The following is a 9,427-nucleotide window of genomic DNA, read 5'->3' on the forward strand; positions in this document are numbered from 1 at the left end:
GAGATTGACCAGAATGTCATAAAATGGTTGGATTTGCCTTACTGAGAGTGTCATTTGTAACTACTCAACATTATTACTCCAAAACCAGAGTGACATTTTCTTGTAGTAAATATCATGAGAAAGGAAGTATCTTGCTGGATGAGAACAAATTAGTAATAAGATACTAAAAAGGAAGGGCGGGGAACCCATGTAGTCTCCTAATGACAGTGCTTTGAGATCAAAGGACATTTTTGGAGATGGAAAAGATGAAGGCCCAACTCATTAGATGGGCATTGACTTGCTCAAAGTGCAGTAAAGTTCTTCCTATGAATATTGTCAATGGAGGCTTTTTGTTTATTTACTTTCTTCCTCCTCCTCCTCCTCCTCTTCTTCTTTTTCTTTATTTCCTGAGATATAAGAAGGATCTTCATGGGACCAGCAGTTAGTGTAATGGCTATGTCTCTGGACTCCCATGTAGTCGACCACGGTTCACGTCCCGGACCCAGTGGCTTGAGACTCATGCCGGGCACATGTGCGTGCGTGCCTAAGATCCTGAGAGGAGAGTGGAGGAGAAGGGATTCCGGCATGGCCATCCCCCCTGGGGGGTGATTTCTCACTTTCTATCTGTCTGTCTGGTGAGCACACGTGCCCTATAGCAAAAACTTCTCAAAAAAAAAAAAAAAAGATTTTATGAGCAACAGTAGTGGGCAGTCCTTACAGCCAGCTTCTGTGTCTCATTTTAGTGTCCTAATCCCTTCCCATCTCCAAAATGCTTAAACTCATGCACATCTTGGAAACAGAAAGCAATGACAAGTCCCTTTCCTAGTCCCTAGTAACCAAGTCTGTAGTACACTCAGTTGGAAGAAGAGAAATGAAGCCTTCACTCTGTCTGCAGTGGTGTCCACTTAAAATTAAGTTTCAGATGTCTTGGGATCAAGAAACAAAGTAAGAATGATAGATCTTCACCATAATAATGTTTCCCAAGATATCAGGATAGTCATGATTTTTAAGTGAAAGTACCTCTCCAGAGTGCCATCAGATAGATGTCTCTTCTATCTGAGTTGAACAGCTGATTTCATCATCTGCAGTATTGAGATTTTACTCAGCTTCCCGGAGAAGCTCATGTTTTATGGTGGAACAGAAATTTTCCTCTTTAAACTGTTTTTGTCAATGGTATTGTTTCATACTCAACTGCTTTCTGAATCTGTCTGTCTCTCAACTTGGGTTCTCACAAGCAGTGTAAATATTTAAGGAACTGAGCTTTTACAGTAGGGTGTGGCAGGGACTCTTTCTGTATTGATTTGAATTCATGCTCTGCTATTCATCTGTTGAGTGATTTGGAACTAGACACTTAACTACATTGAAGGTCAATTCCCCTATCTCCAATGAGTAAAAATAACAACCTCATCCTAGGAATGTCTACTGTACAATTAACACAGCAGGATAATTGATATCACCATCATCACCCTACTCACTTTCACAAACATCAGCCGCATATTTGCCCTAGTATGGAAGTGACATATTCAGGGCTTGGTTATGAAATAGGGAAAGTTCTCTAACCTTGGTATCTTTTTATATCATAATAATTCTTTTCCTCCTATGAGGCAATAAAAGATCCAAGATTTTCACTTCTGGGAAGATAAGTTAGATATACCTTTCCCTATTCTTCTTCATAGGTACAGCTTAAAACTCTGAATATTATACATAAAATGATAAGCAGACTCTAGAAGGCGAAGAGAAAGAGGCAGACCAGCTATGGATCTTGCGATCTGAAGAATGGTACAGTGCTGAGTTCTCTTTGTTTTTGCTTTTTGGTGTGTGTTACATATCTCAAATAAGATGATGGAGAGGCTAGAAACACAGAAATGCTGATAGTCACATGTCAGAAAAGCCCAAACAAAAGTTTTTTTTTTTTTTTTTTATGTATTAGGGACAGGGAAAAGGCAGCCTAGCAAGACAGGAAAGTTATAAACAAAAAGTGATCCATTCTAGTGAAATGCCAAAAAAATATTGTGCCCTCTGCTGTTATCCTTGTCAGCAAAAGCTGAGTAGCAAACTTAGCATTCTACCCTTGTCAGGGTGTAGGAGGCATCCAACCTCACTGCCTGGATGATGGTTGAGAAGGCCCAGTAGGGATACAGGACTTCATTTTCACTGGGCGATAATGAGGTGGGCCATTCCTTCTTGTTGGAGTGTTATTAGAGGAGGCTTAGTGGAAATTCAGGATTTTCACCATTACCCAGTGGTAATGAGGCCACCCCTTGTGTCATTGGAGGGTATATGGGGAACAATAATGAAGCACTACTGCTCTTAGGATGGTAGTCAGTCCTACTGGGAAATCAGAGCTCACATTCCCTCTTAGCAATAATGAGTCCTTTTCCTCAGTCATAAATGCAAATTGAGTAGAGAACATGAACTTTGATGGATAGCAACAAGGGAGTACCTGTAGTCTTCCCTTCCTGGAGCAAGGTTAGAAGATGCTAGTTAAACTAGATTTAAATAAGATCTAAGTTTTTTTATTACTTGCGTTAATCCAAAATCCTTTTTTTTTTTTTTTTTGCTGTTACTTTGAGAGTCACAGTAAATTGCTATTAACAATATTCACCCTACTTTACTCTATAACACTTGAAATTATTCTTATTATCTATCCATAATTTTGTTTCCAACAATCAACATTCCTTTATTTCCTTTCTCTTCCTTCCTAGCTTCATCATTCAGTTCTCTTTTTCTATGATGGCATTTTATTTTTAATCAATTTCTACATATGAAACAGAACTTTTTCTTTTTGGTGCCTGGCTTATTTTCACATCATCTAATATCCTTAAGTCTCAACTATTTAATCTCACCTGAAAGGATTTCATTCTTTTCAATAACTAAATAGTATTTTATTGTGTGTATGTGTGTGTATGTACATGGGTGTACATGTGTGAATGTATATGATAGTTTCCCTACCCATTCATGTGTTGATGGGCACTTGGATTGATATATTTCAAAGTAACTGAAAGAGAGGATTTTGAATATTCCCAAAGCAAGTAATGGCAAGTGATTGATATGATGGGGATACTAATTATCTTGATTTAATCATTGCACATTACATTTTCATGCTGAAAAATCCTGTCATAACCTAGAAATATGAATAATTATTACATATTTAAAAATAAAAATGTGGTTCAATTAAACCATAAAATTTACTACTTACAAAACTTAAGTGTTATATATTAAGATTCTAATTACTACCTGGAACATTGCTGAGGTACTAAACAAAACCAGATGTTACCAAATAAAAGAATCACCATCCTTCACCTTCATCTGACTGTAAGTATATAAGACCTAGAACCTAATAATACAGTGACCAAAGGCCCAAGTTTCAATAGAGAATCACTTGGTATATCAAGAACCAGGAAAATATCAACTTGAGTGAGAAAAGGCAACAAATGCCAACACTAAAACAAAAGAGAATCATTTAGAATCATTAAGCAATTTTAAAGCATCCATCATAAAAAATGGTTCAATAAAGAACTATGAACTTACTTGAAACAAATTCAAAAAGAAAATATCAGCAAAGAAACAGACATAAATAAGAACCAAATGGAAAACTTAGAATTTAAAAATACAATAACTGAAAAAAAATCCTCAATGGATGGGCTTATAGCAGGATGGAGAGAATGGGAAAAAAATCATTGAGCTTGTAAGCAGATCAGTAGAAATTATTCAATATCAGAACAGAAAGAAAGTAGATTTAAAAATTAACAGAGCCTTTAGGGGTTGTGTAAACAGCAATGATTTGTATCATCAAAGTCCTGGAAGAGTGAAAAAGAGGGTAAAGCAGAAAAAGTTTTCAAAGAAATAATGACCAATAACTTATAAAATCTGGAAAAAGACATAACCTATACATTCAAGAGGCTGACTGGATTCCAAACAGAATCAACCCAAAGAAATCTTTCCCAAAACACATCATAGTTGCATAACTGAAACTAAAGTCAAAGAAAAAGTCTTGAAACAGTAAGCAAAAAATTACATCTTGCCCATTGGTGTAAAGTAATTATAACGACCAAGAATTTCTCATCAGAGGCCATGAAGGCTAGAAGGATGTGATAACATTGTTCAGTTGCTGATGGAAAAGAACTGTCAACCCAATGGAACTATATTCATTAAAGATATACGTCAAGAATAAAATTAAAATCAAGACATTATTAGAATCTCATTTATGGGGTTACACCTTCAAGATCTAATTACTTCCTAATAGCCTCCACCTCCTAACACCATCACATTGATGTTTAGACTTCAACATATGAATTGATGGGAAGTGGGAGGGCAAGGAGGAAGGACACAAACATTTAGACCATAGATGGTTACATATTAAATTGTTTTTTCATCTGTAGTAATATATTCCAGATTATTCAATGCGTTTGTAATCTCAATGGTCCTTAAAACTGGAAAATGGAGGCAGAGAATGAGGTCAGAATGTTACAATGTAAGAATGACTCATCATACTATTGAGCTCCAAAGAGGGGCAAGGAAATGAATTTTCTCCAAGAGCCTGAAGAAAAGAATAAACCTTATTAGACACTTTGATTTTGACCCAGTGAGACCCATGTTGAACTTCAGACCTCCAGAACTGTAAGATAGTAAATTTGCATTATTTTAAGTCACTATTTGTGGTAATTTGTTACAGAAGCCATAGAATACCACTACACTTAGCATCCTACACTTTTCCTTTAGAGATGCTATCATAATGGTAATTAACATAGCAATTTGTGTTATTATTTGGGAAACATCTGTCTTACCGTCTTGATATCATGAACTATGGTCATTGTTATAGTCCCTTGCAGAACATCTGCCCCAAGTCTATTTTCATTGATTATATATTAAAGAAATGAACAAACTAACTTAACTTTAGAAGTCAATTAGTGAACATTGCTTGCCTGGTGTTTCTTGCAGGTGGGTGATAAAGGTTCTAAATTTAGAAGACACAAGCATGGTATGTCAGAGGCCATATCTGTATTTCCTCATCTTCTGGGACATACCTCTTGGTAACATTTCTTCAGATAGATGGAAGTTTTTACTGAATTCTGACTGGTGAAATGGGAATAAAAGTAGTATGGGATACTATAGACTAAGTCAAGAGAATTCCTTTGATGCTATCTATCTATCTTTTTTTTTTTCAAGAGGTTTTTGCTATAGAGTGCATGCACTCGCCAGACAGAGAGACAGAGAGACAGAAAGTGAGAAATCACCTCCCAGGGGGATGGCCACACCGCAATCCCTTCTCCTCCATCCTCCTCTCGGGATCCCGGGCACACATACACACGTGCCTAGTGTGAGTTTTAAGTTACTGGGTCCAGAACGTGAACCGCGGTCGACCACATGGGAGTCAAGTGACATAGCCATTATGCTAACTACTGGTCCCCTATCTATCTTTCTTTATATAGCCAAATGTAAAGAGCAAGACCCTAGAAGATTGTGGAGCTGTGTGAATAGATTCTCATGCATTCGTGAATGATGGGTGAAATAGATACTCATGATCATCTTCATGAGATTATAATATGAATGAGAAATAAATTTTTATTGTGTGATGCTACAAAGATGTAGAGTTGTTGTTATAGCAGTCTGTGCTATAACAGTAATGACCACAAAAAGACAGTTTAAGTTGGGCAACTACTGAAACAGATGCCTATAATATATGCCATTAACTAATCAGTTGGCAGTGGCCAATGTGAAAACTGGTATTTGATGGTTATATAGGTGGTGACCCATATTAAACAGTACCAAGTATTAAAACAAAAACAAAAACAAAAATAAAAAAACAATAAAAACCTCATCTCATCTACAAGAAGTTAGCATTTGATACAAAACAGACTTTTCAGGTGGTCTTCAAACATATTTCCTAGGTAAAGCTGGCACTTTCACTTTTTTGGGGTTTCCTCTCCTGTTCTCTCTTGTCTTATCCCACACTCCCAGAAATTTCAGTATTGGGTGGGCTACAAGTAAAATCTAAAGAATAATCTCTTGCTTTATGGAGTTAGAGAAATTTATTTTCAATGCAAAACAAAAACAATATAGCTATATTTGAAAATCTGTGTTAGAGAATGAAAATGATCTTGGATAAGCAAGTGAGAATATCATGGTTCATTAGACTAGGGTTCAAAAAGTATATGAATGGCATTCTCATTTGTTTATATCTAGTTAAAATATCATCCCAATACAATTAAATGGGTACTAGAATAGGCACAAATCAGATGGGTCTACATGAACCTGTAGCTGTAGGATGCAGGAGAAGTAGCTGGAAATGATTAGAATGTTAGAATATTGGTTATTATTGACTGACTTTGGTAAGTTACTGAGGAGTTCAATAAAGAATCAAACTGACAATAAAGTCTCAAAATACATAAAATAAAACCTGGTAGAATTGAAGGGAGAAATAAACAAATCAATAATATTAGTTGGAGACATCAGTACCCCACTTTCAATTATGAACCGAACAAGTAGGATGATCAACAGGAAACAGAAAACTTGAATGATACCATAAACCAACTATAATTAACAAACCTCTATAGACTATCTCATCTGACAATAGCAGAATGCACATTTTTCACAAATGCACATAGAACATTCTTTAGGATAGATCACAAAATCAGTTAGGCCACAGAATCAGTATACACATTTAAAGGAACTTAACTCATACAAAGCATGCTGTACAGCCACAGGGGAATAAAGTTAAAAATCAATAACAGAAAGAAATTTGACAAATCCACAAATATATGAAAATTAAATAATACATTCTTAAATAACCAATGGGTCAAAGGACAAGTCAGAAGACAAATTAAAAAATACTTGGAGTAAAATGAAAATGAGAACACAGTATATTGAAACTTATGAGATAAAGGTAAAGCAATGCATATAAGAAAATTCTTGTATGTAAATATCTATGTTAGAACAGGGGAAAGATCTAAAATCAATAACTTTATAGGCCTTTAAAAAAGAAGCACACTAACCCCAAAGCAAGGAGAAAGATGGAAATAATGAAGACTAGAGGAGAAGTGAAATAAAGAATAGAAAAAAAAAACCAGAGAAAATAAAAATAAGTAATTTTTTGAAAAATAAATCAACAAAATTGACAATCCTTTAGCTAGGTTGACTAAGAAAAAAGAGGACTCAGATGACTAAAATCAGAGTGAAGAGCTAATGTCACTACTGACCTTATGGAAATGAAAAAGTTAATAAAAGAATACTGACTACATCACAATGTACAACAACAAATTAGAAAACATAGATGAAATAGACAAATTCCTAGAAAGACACGAACCATTAACGCTAACTCATAAAGGAACAGAAAATCTGAATATCTATAATAGTAAATAAAGAGATTGTGGCCCAGCCATTGCTGCAGTGGTTAAGGCAAATGGATTCCCCATGGCTGACTGTGCAGTGTGAGTCTCAGACCCAGTGGTTTGAAAAACACACTGTGTGTAGGGACCAATAGTTAGCGTAATGGCTATGTCACTGGACTCCCACGTAGCCGACAGCAGTCCGAGTCCTGGACCCAGTGGCTTGAAACTCACACCGGGCACGTGTGCGTGCGTGCCCAAGATCTCGAGAGGAGAACGGAGGAGAAGGGATTGCAGCATGGCCATCCCCCCTGGGGGGTGATTTCTCGCTTTCTGTCTCTCTGTCTCTCTCTGTCTGTCTGGCGACCACATGCGCCTATAGCAAAAAAAACCTCTCCAAAAAAAAAAGAAAGAAAGAAAAACACACACTGTGTATGTGTGTGTGTGCCCAAAATCTCAAAAGAAGGGACAAATGGAGGAAAAGGAATCGCATCCCTCATGAAGGTGTTTTCTCACTTTCTCTTTCACTCTCTCTGGTGAAAACACAGAGCAAATTTAAAAAATAAATAAAGAGATTGCATAATAATACACGAAAAATACCACAAAGAAAAGTTCTCCACACATTTAAAGAATTAACATAAATTCTTGGGACCAGCAGTTAGCATTACGTCTATGTTGCTGGACTCCCATGAAGTCAACTGCGGTTGGAGTCCCGGACCTGGTAGCTTGAACTCACGCTGGGTGTGTGTGCGTGCGTGCCCAAGATCTCAAGAGGAGAATGGAGAAGGGATTGAGGCATGGCCATCCCCCCTGGGCGTGTGTTTTCTCTCTTTCTGTTTCTCTGTGTCTCTCTTTCTGGCGAGTGCATGCGCCCTATAGCAAAAATCTCTTTAAAAAAAAGAAAGAAAGAAAGAAAGGAAGGAAGGAAGAAAGGAAGGAAGGAAGGAAGAAAGAAAGAAAGAAAGAAAGAAAGAAAGAAAGAAAGAAAGAAAGAAAGGAAGAAAGAAAGAAAGGAAGAAAGAAAAAGAATTAACATGAATTCTTTACAAACTCTTCCAAGACAATAGAAGGGGAGGGATTGATACTACGAGCTATACGTTTAAAAATAGTTAAAATGGAACCGGCAGATGGTGTAATGATTACGTTGTTGCACTGTAGTTTGAGTCCCAGACTTGGTGACTTGAAACTCATACTGGTGAGTGCGTGTGTGCCCCAAATCCCAGAGGAGAATGGCGGAGAAGAGATTGTGGCATGACTATCTCCCCTGGGGAGGTGATTCCTTGCTTTCTGTCTCTCTGTCCCTCTCTCTTTCTCTGTCTTTCTAGTGAGTGCACTCTCCCTATTGCAAAAATCTCTCTAAAAAATAGTTAAAATGATAAATTATGTTATGTCTATTTTGCCTTAGTTGAAAATAATTTTAAAAATAGAAGAGATGACTTTTACCAACTCATTTTACAAGGGCAACATTATCCTGATACCAAAACCAAACTATATAAGGAAAGAAAATTACACGTCTATATTCCTTAAGAATGTAGATGGAAAATTCCTAACAAAATACTAACAAATCAAGTTTCTTAGATAAGAAAGATTATACACCATGACTGAGACTTATCCCAGGAATGCAAGGTTAGCTTTACACACTGAATCAATCAACATAATACACCACATTAAAAAATAAAAACAGGAAAAGAAGCACATATTAATCTCAGACACAGAAAAAGCATCTGACAAAACACAATATCCTTTCATAATAAAAATACTCGGTAAACCTGGAATAGAAGGGAATTCCTCTACATGATAAAAGCCATCTATCAAAAACCTCACAACTAAAATTATACTTAAGTTGAAAACTGATTGCTTCCTACCACGTTAAGAAGTAAGAAAAAGATATAAATTCTTGTGATCTTTGTTGAATGTTATGCTAGAAATTCTAGCTAAGGCAATTAGCAAGAAAATATAAATAAAAAGTATCTTGATTGGAAGGAAATATGTAAAATTATCTTAATTCATAGCAGATTTCATCTAGGATGAGGAGACTTCAAAAAGTCTATTGAAAAATAGAATTAAAATATTAATTTATTTTTATGGAGAAATTAAAGTCAATGCATAAATTTTTCATA

The sequence above is a fragment of the Tupaia chinensis genome, unplaced genomic scaffold (genome assembly GCF_000334495.1).
Source record: "Tupaia chinensis unplaced genomic scaffold, TupChi_1.0 Scaffold000659_1, whole genome shotgun sequence".
Classification (NCBI taxonomy): Eukaryota; Metazoa; Chordata; class Mammalia; order Scandentia; family Tupaiidae; genus Tupaia; species Tupaia belangeri.